This window comes from Lichenostomus cassidix, chromosome 17 (assembly GCF_008360975.1).
Source record: "Lichenostomus cassidix isolate B80296 chromosome 17, HeHo_3.0, whole genome shotgun sequence".
Taxonomy (NCBI): Eukaryota; Metazoa; Chordata; class Aves; order Passeriformes; family Meliphagidae; genus Lichenostomus; species Lichenostomus cassidix.
This window is the reverse complement of record NC_139497.1, coordinates 8,104,403-8,122,621: the sequence shown is the minus strand read 5'-3', so window position 1 is coordinate 8,122,621 and position 18,219 is coordinate 8,104,403. Positions and strand designations below refer to the sequence as shown.

The 18,219-nt window shown below is 45.3% G+C and overlaps 1 protein-coding gene across 4 annotated transcripts in view; it reads right to left on the bottom strand.

Annotated features, from left to right (window-relative positions):
• Positions 1 to 17,663, bottom strand: part of TNC (tenascin C) — a 66,859-nt gene extending 49,196 nt beyond the window's left edge. The window contains exon 1 of one of the 4 annotated variants that reach the window (XM_085077218.1): positions 17,430 to 17,663. The gene's annotated coding sequence lies outside the window, so the exon portion shown is untranslated. The remainder of the gene's footprint in view (positions 1 to 17,429) is intronic. The other 3 variants (XM_085077219.1, XM_085077220.1, XM_085077221.1) reach the window with 3 other exon arrangements.
• Between the last annotated feature and the right edge of the window lie 556 nt (positions 17,664 to 18,219).

Below are 18,219 nucleotides of genomic sequence, written 5' to 3'. Positions count from 1 at the left end.
GAATCTTCTCCAGCAGAAGTGGATTAAGACTGAAGTTAATTGAAATTTTCTCAAAGCAAGGGACTGGGGGAGCCCTGGGAGTTTGGACATGGGAAGCCAAAACATGAACAGCTCTGACTTCATCAACTTGCACTGCTGTTTCCACACATTCATAACTGCAGAAAATCATTCTGTTTCCATTCCCAATTCCAACAGGGCAAAGGAATCAGCAGGGATACACAGTGTAGGTCAAACTACATTAAATCACAGAGCAGAGCAGGAATTCATAACAGTCCCAAGCCATCAGTCCTGAATCTTTTCAGCAGAAATGATCAAAGCCAAATTGTCGCCTTTTTTTATTATTTACATTATATCCATTCGAAGGAGAGGAATTTTAAGGCAGCTGAATTTAGAGTAATTCAGAAAATCCACTGTGCTCCCCAAGGCTGCCAGAGAATGTGTGTGCAGAGAAGTGTGGCAATTGTTCCAACCCCAATTAGATATGAGATATGAGCAGACCCTGAGGGTGTGAAACTGCGAGGGGAAACCTTCATAATTCAGGCATTTTCTTCAAAGTCTGAAATCGACTGCATCAAGAGGTGAAAAGAGGGTCATAACTTTCAAAGGGCGCAGAAAGAAGCTGATTGCCTTTTCCCCAGTGGTTCTAACAGATTAATTCAGTCTGATAAGCAGGAATCCATCCAGTTCCCAGGCTGAGGACTTACCTTTATTTTATAGTCAAACCACTTCACTTCCATCTCCATGGCCAGGCCATAAAGAATAAACATCCTGCAAGTGCTCTACAGCTTTCCAGATAAGAAATCCCACATTTGAAAGCCCCCACAAAACTATGGATCCAGACCCAGTGACCTCTCAGCAAAATAAACAGCAAAATGTGATTTGAGAGCCTTTGCCACCTCACCCTGCTCCAGATTTTCAGACTAAAGCTGTTCCTGGGAATTAGAAAGGGAGATAAACTTTAACCACAATCATCTTGCTGGCTGTGGAGGTGCAATGGGAGTGAAAAAGGGGAGAAAGCAGGAAAGCATCCTCTGGGAAAACTCCGTGGAGAAAGAGGCAGAGAGGAAACAATTGGGAGGGATGTTTTAAAACTTGTTTGTTTAACAGGAGAAGTTGAACTCTAGAGCCACAAGTGACACAACCCCACTTTTTTTGTGCCAGAAGTGATTAATTGATGTCCACAGCCCCACAACAGGAGCCTCATGGCATCCACGTGTGCTGGAGGAATGGCAAAGAGCCTCTTGTCTGAAAGAGTTTTTAATGATAATGGATAAACAAAGCACACTCCTCCACTTCAGATAAAGAAAGCTGGGACATGGAGAGGCTGACTCTGAGCCTCCTTTCCTCCCAGGAACCTCTGCCCTTTTTGCTGAGGTATTTTATCCCCTGCAAGATGAGGAAGCTTTGAGTCTCACCCCAGTGGCTCAAACACCAGCACCTCCCAGGAGGCATTTACAGCACTTAAAGAACTGGAATTAGTCATAAAAGCAAAAGGAATTTTAGATTATTTTAAACCCTACAAGAGTTCCTGGTGCTCACTAGAATAGTGATCTTTCAAACTCTTTCAAAGAGCAGCAATTAAGACAAATACTTGGATTTTTTTTGCTCCATGCAGCCCCTGAGGTCCTGCATTAAACATCACTCAGCTGAGCCTGAATTCTTCAGTTCAGTTTTCACCTTTGGCTACGACTCTTAGATGATATTCCTGCTTTTGGTATAGTTTCTGCTTCACAGATCCTACTGTACATCATCTTGAAGTAAAACCACTTGGATGCATTTTAGCCTCCACCCATTGCACCTTGGCTGAAAAGCAGCCCACAGGCAGGGCTTTGCCAGGGCTGTTTTGGAAGGAATTTTAATTAATTGCTTTGTGTACAATTTCCAATTTAGCAAGGGCTCATATTTCAAAGCCATCAGCATGACAGTGCCACAAAGGGGAAGGAGAAATAACCCACTGCAGCCAACAGCCATAAAAATGTGAAAGAGCTTTGGTAAATTCTGACTGATAAGCATAAAAGGAGACCCATGAGAGACTAAACCTTCTGTTGTACAGTGACTATTTGGAGGTAAATTAGCATGATTATTCCATTATAAACTACTTTTCTTTCAGAAGTTTTGTCCTCTTAGCCGTGGAAAATCTCTCCAGGTCTATCCTTGTTCAGGATCTCAGAGAGAGAACAGAACTTTCCAAACTAAACAATGAGTTTGGCTCTTTTTCAAAGCAGAGTAAAAGTTCAGGGATCAGAGGTAGTCTTTTTCCAGTATCAGTAACATTTCTGATCAATGAAATATTAAATGTTTTGAGCAAATCTCGTGAATTAAATGAAACATAAAGTCAGCTGGCAGATACAGTGGGGAGCAAATGACTGCTGAAAACATGCAATAATTAAAGAGAAGTGAAAAGCAGGTCATGTAATGAGGTGCTTGCAATAACAGGATATGGGACTCAGCAACCAAGAGGTGCCTTCCAGCTTCTGAGTCCTACAGCCTCCCCTGATTTATGTTTCTTTGGAATTACCTGGCTGATGAGGAGAAAAGCAAAGAAACCCTGCCTGAGCACAGCACTATTGCTATTCCACCAGGAGGAAAGCAGCAAGAGCTCAGGGGAGAGCCAGGCAGGTGGCAATGGCGCTGTGCTGGGGCTTGGGGAGCTGAGATCATCCCTCAGTTCTGCCATTCCAGCCCAGCCAGTTCCCACCCTGACTTCTAATAAGTCTGTGGGAGATTTGCACCCTAAAAAAGCATAAATAACTAAACTAAATGTCTTAATTCTTTCTGTATTTCTAAGATATCCTTCAGTTTAACCCCATGAGAAGGGTTTCTCTCCTCTCAAATTTTCTGCCTAAATTCTCTGGCTTTCATGCTAGAGTCTCTTCGTTCTTTTAATACCTCACCTGGATTAGAGGAAGCCTCAAGTGTGTTAAATAGCAGGAGCCAAATGGCTACAGCTCTTAATGAGGTTTAATCACAGTCATCTCCTAATGAGGTCACAGGTGGGGACAAGATTGACAGAGAAAGGGCAAAGGAGATGCCTTTGGAAATGCCCAACCTGACTGGAGCAGAGCTGCTCTGACCCAACCACCGTGGTGTTCAGGGCAGGATTTACTCTCAAGGCCAATTATTTGTGGAATAAACTCAAACCTCAAGGCTTTGCAACATCAGGTATGCCAAGCATGATGGAGAATTCCCATTTACAGGCTCAGCCCCCAAGGCAGTGGCATTGCTGGATCCTGTGATGTCCCAACTTCTCCTGGCTCACACCAGAGCCTTGCAGCAATTTAAGCAGCTGTTTAAATGAGAAGCATCCAACGTGGCATTATGTAATAATTATATATAACCAGCCAGCCTCGGGAGGAGACCACGCTAAAAACAGGAATCCAAAGCTCTTAACTCAGTTTTGGTACCACCAGATTTAATAAAATTATCCACATTAAAAAGGAGTGAAGGTAATTGCTGAGTGACTTCGATGTGTGGTGCAGAATTAATCAGACCACACTTGTAATGTGGTGTTTAATCTTTCATGTGCTTTGCTGCTAAAGGTGCATAATTAGAAACAAATAAATGATAGATCTCAGTGTGAGCTGCAGCTGTGCTGCCTTCCAGCGTGGCTGTGAGCTCCTGGCTGGGGGTAATGGGGCTTAAACCCAGACTGCAGCCTGGAGTTTGCCTTTTAGGTCATTTGCCTTCAAGAAGGGCAGCAGTCTTCCCTGCCTTTCCTTGGAGACCTTGTCCAGCAGGAGTGTGCCAGGATGGGGAGCTGCCCTCCTCATCCTCCTCTTCATCACAGGGGCAACAGGAGCTCAGTCTTGGCACCCACACTGAGATCCCAAAGCACTTGGAAACCCCAAAACTTCCCGAGCAGGAATGAATTATTTCCTCAGCACGTCAGTGCTGTCCAGTATTAGGTGCTAAACGCCCTGAGAGCACCTAGACAACACCATGGTGTCACCTCTCATCCATCAGGGAGGGATCTGTGCCACCTTTTGGCACAGGCTGAGTTTTGGGATCGCTGTGTGTGACCCCACAGGCGTTCCCAGAGCCTCTCCCAGCTGCCAAGGCTCTGAGCATCCCACAAAAGCCAGGCACACAATGGGGCTGGGAGTGAAAACCAGCCTGGTGCCAGAGCTGGCTGCTCCAGCAGGGCTCTGGCCCAAAGGCAGCTCCAGCCAGCAGCTCTGGAGCGCAGGGCAGGCTGGTTGGGAGCAGGAAAATCTAAATTTCCATAGGTGTTTCGCCCCAGCCACTGAGGAGGACGTTGGCAAAGCAGATGCCAAGCCGAGGAGAGGAGGATAAAACCCTGCAAAGGTTTATTTTGGGTGTTTGCTGGAGTCTGAATTCCTGGGCTGGAGTAATCCTGGGATGAGGTCATGTGCTCCCTGAAGGGGCTGCTTTGTAGCCTGGGTTAGTTAGCAACGCTTTTTCTCTTATCAAGCATCTGATTAAACTCACAAAAGAAGGGTCTCTAAAAAACAGGCTCAGGCAGAATAGAGAAGTGAATAAATACATTGGGTTGGGTTGGGTTTTTTTGGTTTTTTTTTCCCTTTTTGTTTTACCTAACAGGAAAAGGGGAGAGGAATAAGATGGGAAAGGAGTACAAGAAGGGATTCATTGTTCTGAGGTGACAGAGCAAAAATCTTCACCTTTTTGAAGATTTCTCCAGAGCCCAGAGCTGTGCAGACACCAGCTCCAGCCATCCATGTGGCTAAGATCACCTGGAAGAGTCACAATGCAGCATCCAAACATCACAAACCTCCTTGAAGCCACCCCACACCTCTCCCTGCTGGAGAGACACCTTCTGCAGCAGTGAAATCCTTCACCACAACTGGCCTTTTGTCCCATTATGGCATAAACTTGACTCCAATTTTTATTTGATCTGAAGAAACACTTGGCTAGTTTGCACTGATTTCTCTGTAAGCACTCAAAGTTACTCATAAATGATATCTGCTGTACTTACTCGAATTACAGTATTTCACATCAGTTATTTGGTGGCATCAGTGATCCCTTATATCAGAATTTTAAAAATTATCTTTGTTCCTGTCATTCTGTATTATTTCTTTCAGTATTTCTCTGTCCTCTCTGTTGAATGTCCCCTAACAAATGTATAAAGACCTGGAGCCAAGTAATAAAAAAGTAACAGATACAAGTGGTTGAAAGTTTTTCCCAACACATTTTGTCATTGAAAGATGCCATTTTTCATTTGATTCTGAGGAATCAGCAAGAAGAAAACTGAGAGAGAGAGAGTCAGCAACATTTCAGGAGTTCCTATTCTTGAGAAAAAATTCCCTGACGAACATTTTTGGGGAAATCTTTGAAACCAGCAATGGCTTTGAACAAGAAACTGCTTGAAAGGATAACCACCTCAATAATTTCTTCAAAGGATTTCTGCTCCTTTTTCTAATAAAAGCCAGAGCAGCCTGGCCTTCAATTACTGAGTGAAAATTTATGGAAGTGAACCCACAGTGCCCATGCTCTCCTGCACCCCAGGACAGAAAAGCAGAATTAATCTCATGCTCACTCCCACCTCTAAAAGCTCAGAGTTGTGCCCATCAGAGGGTAAAACATCCCAGTGCAGTTTCAAACACCAAACTGAATTTTCAGGCAGCAAAATCCTTCAAAATACTGGTCCAGGAGCCAGAGGGCTTCTAATTGCTGTCTGCTCTGCACAATTCCCTCTAGCTCCTTACCACCTTCAGGGACAGGGATTCTCCTGTTCCCGAGGCAAATCCTGCTTGTTATCCACCAAAGAATTGTAACTATGGCTCACTAACACTCCCCTGCCCCTCCAGGATGTTTGGCTGGGACTCAGCTCGGCTCGGGATGTAAAACAAACAGCTTGGAAGGGAAGAAAGCAGAGCTGGGGAGGGAGAGGCAGCAGAGGAGACAGACATGGAGATTTCTCGGGTTTGGGATTTGCTGGTGCTTTTCTGGTGTCTGAGACAATTCCACTTTTTGCCTCCCAAACATGTCAGAGCAGCTGGTGGATGTGACCCATGGCACTGCAGGGATTCACAGCAGCTAAAAATATGTCTGTGTGTTGTGCTTTTAAAAATCCTGTTTTTGTTGGAGGCAAAAAAAGGATGAGACCATGCAAAAAGGATGCTGCTGGAGGAGTTCAAGGGAATAATGCAGCCTGGAGAAGGTTGGCTGGAATAATGTCTCACTCATGGTTTCTCATGTTTCTCAGAGGTGCAAAGCCCAGGAAATTAAAAAACTGCATCTATAAAACGCAGAGGGTTTTTCTTACAAATTAGGTTTATTCCCTTTAGGATGTGAGGAGGTAAATGCCGAGCTGAAAAAGCCAAACAAATGCTCATTTGGAGTAATCTGATTTTTTAGAATATATTTCAGCTCACATTCCCAACAGTGGCAGGGGTGTGGGTGATATTTTGGTCCTGCTGCTCAGGCAGAGGAAGGAAAGGAGTAATTCCTCCTGGATTTGTCCCATGAGGAAGGTGAGGACAGACAGGGAGCACAGAGCTCACCTCTGCTTTACCACAAAGCCTTGGTTGTGGAGCTGTGAGGATGGACCTTTGTGGGGAGGACAAATTCTCCTTTATGAAATCGGGGAATACAAACTTCCAGGTGAGCTTCCCAGGGAGTCACTGACTGAAGGGGAACTCTAAACTGGAATAAAGGTTGAGGTGAACCAAGGAATGTTTTCTACTTGGGGTAAGAGGTCAGTGGAATGGTGAGGTATGGAATTAAGGTGTTATTGCAAGGTGGAAATGAAGAGGTTTCCCAATGAATGGATTCCCCAGGCTTGGAAAAACTACATCTCAGCAATAAAGGTGGAGATAAAACCTTCCTGACCAAAAGTTTGCCATCCCCTGGTCTTCTTTTCCATAACAAGAGAAATGGAGCTAAATAGAACTGGACCAATGGAATTCCCAATATCCTAATATTCCCAATATCCCAGTATTCCCTGTGAGGGTGGGCAGGCCCTGGCACAGGGTGCCCAGAGAAGCTGTGGCTGCCCCTGGATCCCTGGCAGTGTCCAAGGCCAGGCTGGACAGGGCTTGGAGCAGCCTGGGATAGGGGAAGATGTCCCTGCCATGGAAGGGGTGGGATGAGATGATCTTTAATGTCCCTTTCAACTCAAACCCTTCTGTGATTCTTTGACTCTCTGAAGTGTCTTTTGCTCTGAAGAAGGAAGTCTGATCAGATGTGCAGCACAAATGCACAGAGCCACACGACAGCCTGAAATTCTGGGGCAACAACAGCAAATTGCAATTTGTTCTGAGGCCAAGAGGATATGCCAGGCCCTTTACCAGAATAAGATGAATCCATGGGAATAAATTACAAGGTTACCAAAACCCACAGAGAAAGACAACAGAGAATTTGAGAAAAATCTGCAACTCACCCCAAAACCCCTGAGTCCAGATGATTCTCTTACGTCTATTGAGAGCCCTTTCATTTTTAGACATTTTATAGGATCAGAGGAAATATTCCTACTCACTTGTGCACAATCCTCCTGCCCCTTGGCGTGCCAAAGTTTGCTGCTCTTACACAACCCAAGTGATTCACCCCTGAGGGTGGGAAGTGCAGGAGAATCCTTCATCCAGCTCTGGCCACAGAAGGAATTTCACAGCAGCCACAAGAAACAGCCTGGCTGTTTTACAGAGCAGATTACTCAAATGTGTGACACACAAACTACAAAGAGAGAAGCAGCATTGCGAGAGGTAACCATGGGAGAGCTCACACCAAACCCATCTGCTCTAACTCACAGGGACTGGGGTGAGGCACAAGTTAACAGGGAGTTCAGTCTGCCCTTGGAGCTTGGGTTTTTTTTTGTTATGGGCTCGGATATTTGAGCATCAATTTCTGGAAATGGGAGCTCAGGAAAGAGGAACAAAACAAGCAGGTCAGTGGGGTGCTGTGGAGCTGCATTCAGGCTCCTGGCAGGGGGCACAGCAATCAGCCAAGTGGAGCAATTTGCTACAAACTCAGGAGGGGAAATATAAAAATAAAAAAAACCAAACCATCTGCTAAATACTTTTTTCTCACATCTGCAAAACAACCTCTGTTCTTGTTGTAGCTGTCAGAGGGGCAAGAAAAAGCCCAGAGCAGACACAGCCTAGACAAAAACTGTGCATTAGAAACAGCAGGACGCACCAGAGATGGGAGCAGCAAAGACAACAATGGTTCAGAAAAACTGGCACTGTTCTAAAAACAGAAGCAGAGCTGCAGAAATGGGTCATATCCCAGGCACTGGGACAGCAGAATGGATGCTTCACACCTTCCTTTTGCCTGGCTTCTGCCTGAACCCCCTGTCTGCACTTCCAGCACAGGAGTGACTTTCCCCCATCCCTCTCTGAAGACACGAGCAGAGCTCTGGGCTGCTGAACAGAATTGAATCCCAGCCATGGCAGAGCTGCCACAGCCACAGAAGCCTCAATTAGTGCCTTTTCCAATATACAAAAAAAAACCCCTTTTCATAGCAAAAGCAGCTCCTGTGCATACTCTCCCGGCAGAAATCACTCCTGCCTCTGAAGTACGCCCTGTACCTTTTAATAAAGCCTTTCCTAATAGCAAAAGCATTCGCTGGGGCTCTTGGCTTTTCCCTGCGCGCAGCAAAGACGCGGAGCTGGAAAAGATCTGCGCTTTTCTAAACTTGTCTTTGGAAAGTTTCTCTGCCAAGTTACACTTTGTCAGGAGCTCATTATTTTCCGGGTAGACGCTGGAAGCTCTGGAATATTTTGAGGGCTTTGCTGATGGCCGTCTCAGAGCCTGAGGTTCGTGTGTTTCGCGCATGAATCACAGACTCGTGTTCCTTCCACACACAAAGCTCTGCTTCATTTCCAGGCCCTTCTCCACGCTGCTGCTTCCAAAACCACCTCGAAGTTTTTCCAGAGCCCGTTTCCCAAAGTTCTAGGTGGTTTTGGGATGGGATGGGAAGAGCAGAAATTCAAGACTGCTGAATTTTCTTCCTTTCATGCCAAGCTGGAGTTGCTGAGAACAGCAGCCAGTGCTGGAGACTGGGACTTGGCCAGTGTCATTTGCCTCAAAAATTCATGATTTAGGTATCAAACATCATCTTTTGTACTGATAGTGAGAGGTAGGAAATAAGCCATCAGTACTCTTGATAAATAGAATAAGTATAGGTGAATGAATAGCTGACCTGTTATTAAATAAAAAAAACAGATGCCAAATTAATACATTTACCAAAAGTATTGGTGACATCTGTGCAGTAGAAATAAAGACCTCTTATAAGAATGATAAACTGCTGACATATTAAATAAATACACAGTGAACAGGCACAGGGACAGCATTTGTACAGCACCTCTGAGGAAGCTGTTTTTCAAATTTCTCCTGGAGGTCAGGAGGAAGAGATTAGCCAAAATTCTGCTCCACACAGCCAGCCCCACACTTCTCCACGTTTAAAATCATTTTAGCTGAAGGAATGTCACGTACAGAGGCAAGAGAGGCGGAATTCTCCTCTTTTAATGGCTTTGCTGTAACTGAGAGCATGAGCAATTTGCATTTATATTGGCCTGGAATAACAGAAGTTATTTAATTGTGTGGATTGCTGTGGATGATATTGGTCAGCAGGCAGCAGGATACTCTCAGAATTCATTAGGAATATTTGCATGGGGTTGATCATTTTACTTTGATTTAACCACACACTTATTCAAGCCCTAAAAATGACTCGGGACTCAGCCAAAAAAGCCTGCACTGTTCCTGAGGACCAGAATTATCATTCCTTAATGACAATTATCATTGTCATTAGCCGACTCTGGGCACAGTTTTAAAAGAAGCTGAGGAAACAGATGGGTAACCCTTCACCAGGCAGTTCTTTGCTTTTATACCAATTATTAGCTTCCCTGGGCGGCTTTTCCTCCCTGCTGGAGCTCCTCTGTCCTTGGTACTAGCACCTCAAACAAGCAGCAATGTGCACATTTTTCGAACTCACAAGACCACAGAAGGAGTTCCTTGAAATCTGACTTCCAGTAATCACCCCCAGGCTGCAGATCTGCCTGGCCTAGTTCTGTCACATGTGGTAGCATCAAGAATTTGCATCTTTGGCAAGCCAGGGAAGGGTAGCAAACTCATGCTAGAACAAAATCCATCGTGGAGAGGAGATGGAATGAAATCAGCCACGGCTTGGCAAGGGGAAGTGAAATATAAATGAGATTTGCAAGATATGAAACAAATTGAGTGCAAGGCACTTGGAAAAAGAGAGGAAAGCTTCTGAGCAGTCCAGTCTGGGGATGTTTTGCAGTGCTCTGATGCAAAGCAGAAGCACTTATGTAATGAAATGGAAAATACAGCCATAAACACAGCCCTGAGCAGTGATTAGTGACTGAACTCGGACAAAAATCTGCACTGCTGCTTCAAATGCCAGCAAATTGGGCACTGTCACATTAATGGGAGGCTGGAGAGACCTGCAGCAGCCCTGCTGAGACCTCATTCCCTTAACCCACAGTGACTTGAGACCTGCCTGTGCCACAGCCTTGGCCGGCAGCAATTTGAGCAGGGGATGATGACAGCAGGGCTGTGGAGCTCAATTATCCAGCAGCAGTGAAATCAATGCCATTGTGTCACATGAGAATTTGGCTGGCAGCCCCAAAAAGGAGAAAGCCATCCCTTCAGCAGGGCAGGCTGGGGGGGACAGGGACAGTGCAGGGACACTCTGGGCATGGGAAATACCCTGTGAGTTCTGACTGCCCCTCTGTCAGCCTGGTTTGTGCCCTGAGCAGCACTGCTGACCTATATGAGCACAGAGCAAACTGGAGCAGCCCAAGGCATCCTCAGAAAGATATCATTAAGGCAATGCTGAGCATGTGTGTTATATGGACATCCAACACCCCATATCAAAGGGAATGAAATATTCCTCCTGTCAGCAGGGAAAGCTCCCTCCCAGGTGGAGCTGGGCACCAAAGATTGAATTTTGATCAAAATTATTAGGTTGATTTTTCATTAAATTAAGGCCCCCTTTCCTCCCATTTATTACTAGGATATTAGGATACAGGATATATAGGGATATATAACCCAGAGAGGTTGTGGATTCCCAGTCTCTGGAATTGTTCAAGGTCAGGGATTAGAACAACCAAGAAAGTTTCCCTGCCACATGGCTGGTGGTAATAAACTGAATTTCCTCGCTTCTGCCAGCAACCCTGTCAGATCCCAAAGTACTCTTGCTAAGACAAATAAACAATATATGAAATAACAGCCTGAGAATGACCAGTAAAGCACCAAATAATGCTGATGTATTTGGGAATGGAGCTCCAGGGTTTCCATCACGCCTGGAGCTGCAGCACTCGGAGTGCTGCTCCTGTGATTGACTTGCTAACCTGTAAAGTGCCTAAGTCGACATCATAATTAACACTTGGCACTGGAAATATAAATTCCCTGGCTTGTAGGTGGTATATCCTCCTCTAAACACTCCTCTTGGCCACCAAACTGGAAAAATAGATAGGACATTCATCAGCAATGCTCACCATGGGAAATGCCAGCGGTTTGGGTTTTTTTTTCCTGGAAACTGTTTACATGGCCAAACCCCTGCAATAAGAAAAATGATCTGAGAAGTTTCCCTTTGCATATATCCTGTTCTCCTGTGCCTTGTGGCCCACAGTGTGCAGCATTCATCAGAGTCAGCCTTGAATTATGGAGCTACAAGCCATGCAGGAGGGAAGGACAAGGCACGAGGAAAGGGAAAATGTGCATTGCGCTGCCTCTGGCCAAGAGGAATGGGCTGCCTGCAGATCACAAGCCACCTTTATATCTTTCTTGGCGTGCAGCTTTGTCCCCCAGCACAGAGGAGCTATTTAGGAGGGTTCAGCAGATCCAAAATGGGTTGGCTTTCCAAAGGAACCAGGAGAAACAAAGAGCCAGTGCAGAGTGGCCATGGAGCTCCTTTGGAAAGGCCAAGAGCTCCTGATGAGATGAAATCCAGAGGGGCTGAGGAGGGAAATCACCACCAAGGGCTTGTGCTGAAGTGCTCAGCACACACTCAGAGTGACCCTTTCCTGTCCAAATGCAGGCTTTTCATCACAGCCAAGACGACAAAACCACAATCCCAGAGTGCTCAGCCCACAGCCTGCTGGCCCTGCATCCTGGGTTGAGATAAACCCCAACCTCACCCACAGAATCTGCCTATTTCCAGGTATTTGATTCCTTGCCGATGAAAAGTGAATTTGTTTCTTGAAAACAAAACTTTTTTTAACCTTTTTCCTTAATGGTGGAAATAACTCTTTAGCCAGCTCTGATGGGCACACAGGGAAAGGATCTCACAGTTTAATTTTCATATACCCACAGGAGAAGAAATTGATGTTCCCTTTTAGCTTTGTGCTGCAGGAATGGTGGAAAAGAAGCTAAATTTAACAAAGAATCAAGACTCTTCAGATTAATATCCCAGTAAATATCCTAATTCCACAACAAAATCAGCATTTGCAATTTTAGGCTTATGAGCTTGTCAAGTTCTGGTGCATGTTGGGTAAACTGAAAGCAAAAATCATCATAATGGAATTTCCCAGGCTCTCCATTTCAGCCTGCTGGCCAATATCTATCCCCACATAGCCAACACTCCATCCTGCCATGGGAAGAGGCAGCCACTAAAACAGACCTTTGTTGTGCCCAGGATTGAAGCAAAGACTTCTGGAAAAATCTGTATTTAAGATTTCTCTCCTACCACCCTGCCCTTTCTCCTCAATTGCCGCAGAGAACATGTTTGCCGAGCATGAAACAATATGATTTTTGTGGGGTTTTTGGAAAGCTGGCGCTGGTAGGGAGCGAAGAAAGGAACCTTTCTGTCGCCTGGTTTTGGGGAAAGGGATTTCTGTGTGAGTAATCTCTCCGGGTAGGAAGCAGAGCTCCCCCATTGCTCGGGAAGAATGGACCTCCAGTGGGCTAATATGTGATGGATGACTGAATGCAAACTTGGCAACGGCGCCCTGCGCTCCCCAAAGAATACAGAATGCCACTGCCTGTTTGGGCACTGGGACTCTCCTGCAAACTTGGCACCATCCCACCTTGGTTTAATTGAAACTGCAGACAATCCAGGATGGGAGCTTGGAGGAATTTCTTGCGACGAGATCAGGCCGGGGTGGATTTGTCTTGGGGGATTGGCTCATGCATAAGGCAAACAAAAAACAGAGTTATTTCCCATTGACTTTGTAAAATTTCATATTGTTTTGGGAGGGGTGTGCTGGGAGGTATAATTTATATTAATTAGTATTATTCAAAGTGTACTTCTGGACATACTCACTGAAGCTGCAGGTGGGAGGGTTTTTGATGGGATTTTTTGTCAGCAACAGGATAGGCAGCATAGAGAAGAGAGAAATGATGCATATAAAAATCCAGGGAAATCTTATATGAAGGATAAATCGAGTAATAAGAGCACACCTATCATTCATCCAATGCTAAAACGAGACACTAAGTGATCCAAACTTTACCCTTTTAGCAGAAGGATCCCCATCTATTCCTTCTTTCAATGCCCAGCCCCTTCCTGCAGGCTCAGGAGGCACCTCTGGTCAGGCAGCACCCCATGGACTCCACCTCGCTGTCTGCCCATCCTCACCGTGCTCTTACATCATGCTCTGAAGGATTTCAGGAGCTGGAACCATGCCCAGCCTCTAACTTGTCCCACATGTGGAAGGCTTTTAACTGCAGCTCAGTCTGGCCAGAGGGTCAGACACAGAGTGGACAGTGAGGGAGGGGAGATTTCACACTTGGAGAAACCCTGAGCTGGCTGGAAACTGTGACAGCCCAGGATTGTCCCTCAGGGTCGTTCATTCCTCTGCTTTCCAGTTCCTCAAAGAACTACCTTCTTCCTTCTTTTTTCTGTTCACTAGGCAATTTTTTTTTTTTATAGCTAATAATTAGAATTGCAAGTTCTTTGTGGCAATGAGCATAATTTATAATACAGTGAGTATCTAAAATGCTGGAGCAACAATTACAACATCAACTCCTAATAAACCCCTAACAAACCAACCAAAGCCATGGGCAGTAAATCCACTTCAATATCAAGCAGTATAAGGAACTAAATTGCATCTTATAAACTCATAATTAATCTGTACACATTCCTTATTTTCAGCTCTTGACCTCAAGTTATGACGTTTCCTGTCCAGAACTCATTAGTTACTAATCCTATGATTGCTTGCACCAGTTTTGGATATTTCTGAGCCTGGTAGATGATAAAATACTAATTTATTTCCCTTTGATTGCTGTCTTCCTTAGTTTCCTGCTTCAGCAACAATGATTTTTTCTGTAATATGACATCAGCAGCTTCCTTAAAACCACTAAGGGCAGCTATGACATTTTACAGTAGTTTCAGACTTGTGTAGTTTATAACCACAGGGTTAGATCAGAGATCAGTCTCAGAGCAGGGTGTGCTAAACTCACACCAGGAATTAAGTCAGAGAAAGTGCCTGTTGGTAAATCAGAGCCCACTTTTAAAGCCCTATATCTCAAACTGCCACAGCTCCAAACAAATACCTTTTTATTATTGGAAAGCTGAGATTTCGAACTTTCCAGGGATGTAAATCATCCACTCCTAAGCCTGCAGTTTTATGAGCCACTGGACCTTAAAACTGTCAGTGGCCCTTCAGCTTAGCAGCCTGAGATGGCACGAGGCCAAGGAGGAATTCATCAAATCACAGGCTTCAAACGAGAGTAATTATTTACCCACTCTGGATTTCTCCTGTGACACCGAGGAAGGACAGGTAAATGTGTGGCTGAGAACAAAGCAAACACCACCCCCTGCATTCAATCTTGCTCCCAAATGGAATATTCCAGTGGGATACCAGCTCACCGAGGGATACAGGACAGGAGGGACACTGTTTCTCCCTTACATCCTTTTACACCCCACCATGGCCCAAACCAGGACAACTAAATGCCATCAGCACCCCTCAAACCTCGGGGCACAGCTGGGTGGACAGAGGCACCGTGGTGTTGGAGCAGGAAAATGGCACAGAGCTGCCTAAGCTTCTCTGGTTCTCCAAATGGTTTTGCCAGGAGGGATGAAAGGGTTAAAGCTCTGGCTCCGAAGCAACATCACTGTTTCCCAGGCACTTTTGGATTTTAGTTCTGCCTCACTCTTGAAAAGGGTGAGAAAGTCCCAGAAAGCACAGACCCTGCATTTACTCTCATTTTCTTATCAAAAAGTGAGACAATACTCAAGAACAAACTCTGACAGTCTCTTTGCAGCAAGTCAGAACATCTTTACCCGTGAATAATCTTTGGCTTTTTTTAGCTATTTTATAAAAAGCACTGGTATGAAAAATAAGCTGAACGTCAAACACCTTTAGAAACGATGTTATAGCAACATGATAGTTAAGTTTGAGTGAAAACTGAGGAGAAATTATCCAGTTTTAAAGAGCTGGCATAAAAAAAACAGGATAGATTTTAAAAAGCCTCCAGCTAACACCTACTCAGAATTTGTGGAGCACATTTAGGGATGCTCCCTGTAAGTTCTATCATCATTAAACATCACTATTTCAACAGGAGATTTGGGTCTGGTTGGCTTTCTTTTCCATGTGCTCATGACCACCGTGTAACTGGAAGGGATTTCTTTAGCAGGATTTGTGCTTTCTCTCCAGATGAGACCTGCCATTCTCATCTGGGGTCTTTGCTGCAGATCCTTTGGCTCTTCCACAGCTCTGGAAACACTGATAAAGTCACTGTGGGGAGAGGATTTAGGGCTGGGACTTGCAAAGAAATTTCTCGGGGCTGAAAGGAGCCAGAGGATAAAATTAATGAGCACAAAATATGGGAAGGGAATGCCAGTCTGGTACTGGGGAGAGGAGTGTGACAGGGTTGGTGACAGTGGGGCACAGCCCCTGTCACCCCTTTCCCATCACTGCTCAGTTCAGGTGCACATCTTTCCCTGGGAACACCCTGACAGATCTTCCAGCTGCTTCCCAAATTCCCTGCCAGAGAAGCTGAGCTGCAGACAGAGCAATTCTCTTGTCTTGGCTAAACACTTTCATCTGGTCAAACCTCTTTGCATTCAGTTTGTCCCTGCATTCCCTATAAGAGTAAGAAACAGCCAAGGACATCACAGTTCTGCAAGTTTTCCTAGGATTCCAAGGACTGTCCCTAATCCCCATTGTACACCTCATTTTTGGACTAGAGCTCCCCTAAATTGTGCAGCCTGGTCCAGTGGAAGGTGTCCCTGCCCATGGCTGGAGCTGGATCATCTCTAAAGTCCCTTCCAACCCAAACCTTGCCATGATTTCACAGCTTGAATAGGCAAATGCACAAACCCAGCACGACAAAACAACCCCCACTTATCACACAATCAGGAGGTGTGGAAAATGAATTCCCAATATTTAATATGATTTAAAAAAAAATAAACCACGAGAGAAAACCAAACCCAACAACTGGACAGCAAGGCTTTTACCCAGACCACAGAATTGCATCCACCTCATTATTTTTTGTTTTTTCATGAAGAAAAATTTTATAAATACTTTTATCGTGCTTCTTAATTTTATAATGTCTCCACCGTGCAACACAATGCATCACCATCATTTCAGTCTGAACAGATCATTCGTTTCCATAGTATGAGACAGACTTTTCAGAAGTTCAGATGCACTGCCAAAAACTCTCTCTCTCCCGGTAGCCAGACAGAAAACCAGGCAGGGAAAACTGCAAAGGTGATGTAACACAAAATCCTGAGCGAGTGGCTTTAACTCCTAAATGAATCTGAGTGTGTTCACCTTCTCCCAGCCAGCTTCTCTTTTTTAAGCCAATTTGAGCCTCGCTGGAAAGTGCAGACACAGTCATGCAGAAAATCTCAGAGCACCAGGGAGCGAGGAGCTGAGACACGGAGCAAGTGCCTCTGTTTTTCCATGAGGATGGAGAATTTCACCCTCCCGCTCCCACAACCCACCCAGCAGAGAGCTGGGAATAAAATACCACTTGGATCATCCTTTGTGCCCTGCTCCCCACTGCACACTGGTGTTAGTGGAGTTTTGAAAGAAACTGGAGCCTGCTGGGGGTGTGGAGGAAGGTGACAAAGGCTTCGGTGCAAAGAAAGTGTGGGGACAGAAAATTAACAACAGGATGGGCCAGGATCTCATCAGGTCCCAGCAAGAGTCACCTGGGAGGGTTAAAAACTGCGAGTGGATTTAGCCTAGAGAGGTGAGGATGGAGAAATATTTATGGTACTCCAGGAGCCAAGAGGAAATCCCAAATCTGCTTTGCTGTCTATTGGGTTTCTATCTGTGTTGGTGTCCAAGCAGCACCCAAGCAGCTCCTGCTCCATCCATTCATTGGGGCAGAAGGATGCCATTGAGACATTTCTCACATTATCCCACCGGGCAACACAGACAAACTTCAAGGCAGGCATGCTCCAACCCCAAATATTCCCTACCAGCATCCCTGACCGAATATTCACCTGATGATGCCACAGCGCGGGATCACCGCAAACTCGTGCGCGAGAAGAGCTCCTGAGTTTTTGATTTTTGAATTCAGGGGGGAAGCAGACTTACCTCAGAGCCTCAGCCAGAGCTCAGATCCCTCTGCCAGCAGCCTCCATGCAACAAACACGATGCTCAAAGCCACTCTGACTTCGTTGCCGTCCTGTCAAAACTCAGCGGAGTTGCGCTGCCCGGCGCTGTGTGCGGAGAGTGAGAGAGCAGAGAGAGCTTTGACAGCAAGGCAGACTGGTCACATCAGCCAGATTCTGCTGGGTTTATATAGCTGAGCTGCAAATCCTGATCCTTGGCTCGTTCCACTGTAATAGGACGCCTGAAGGCATTTTTTTTTTTTTTTTTTTTCAGTTTTGCTTTAAAGGAACAGCCTCTCTCTCTCTCTCTCTCTCTTTCTGTCTCTGGTTTGGCTTCCGAAAGGCACTCACACACTCTGTCATCCACACACAAAAAAAAAAAAAGAATTTGCATGCGATTTATGGCTAAAGAAGGAAACCCCCGGAACCATTCAAAAAGAAAGTCAGCTCAGGGCAAATGACTCAGAAAGCAGAATATTTTCCCCGCAGCATCAGCGGAGTGCATTAGGGAGTTTTAATACCCTCACCCCCGGTATTTTAATTGTTAAATAGTAGCGAGCTTACAGAAAATCGGGGGAATCACAAGTGGGGTTTAAATTCTAGGAACTCCTACAGAAATTAATGGGTTTAATGTCGGTGTGTATAGACCCCTCTCCATTGGAATCGACCGCAAAATTCAGACTTACACGAACAGAGGATCTGGCATATTCCCATCTTTTTAAGCCTGTGATCTCTTCTGCATCATTTTGCACTGAAGAGCCGCAGGGAGAAGA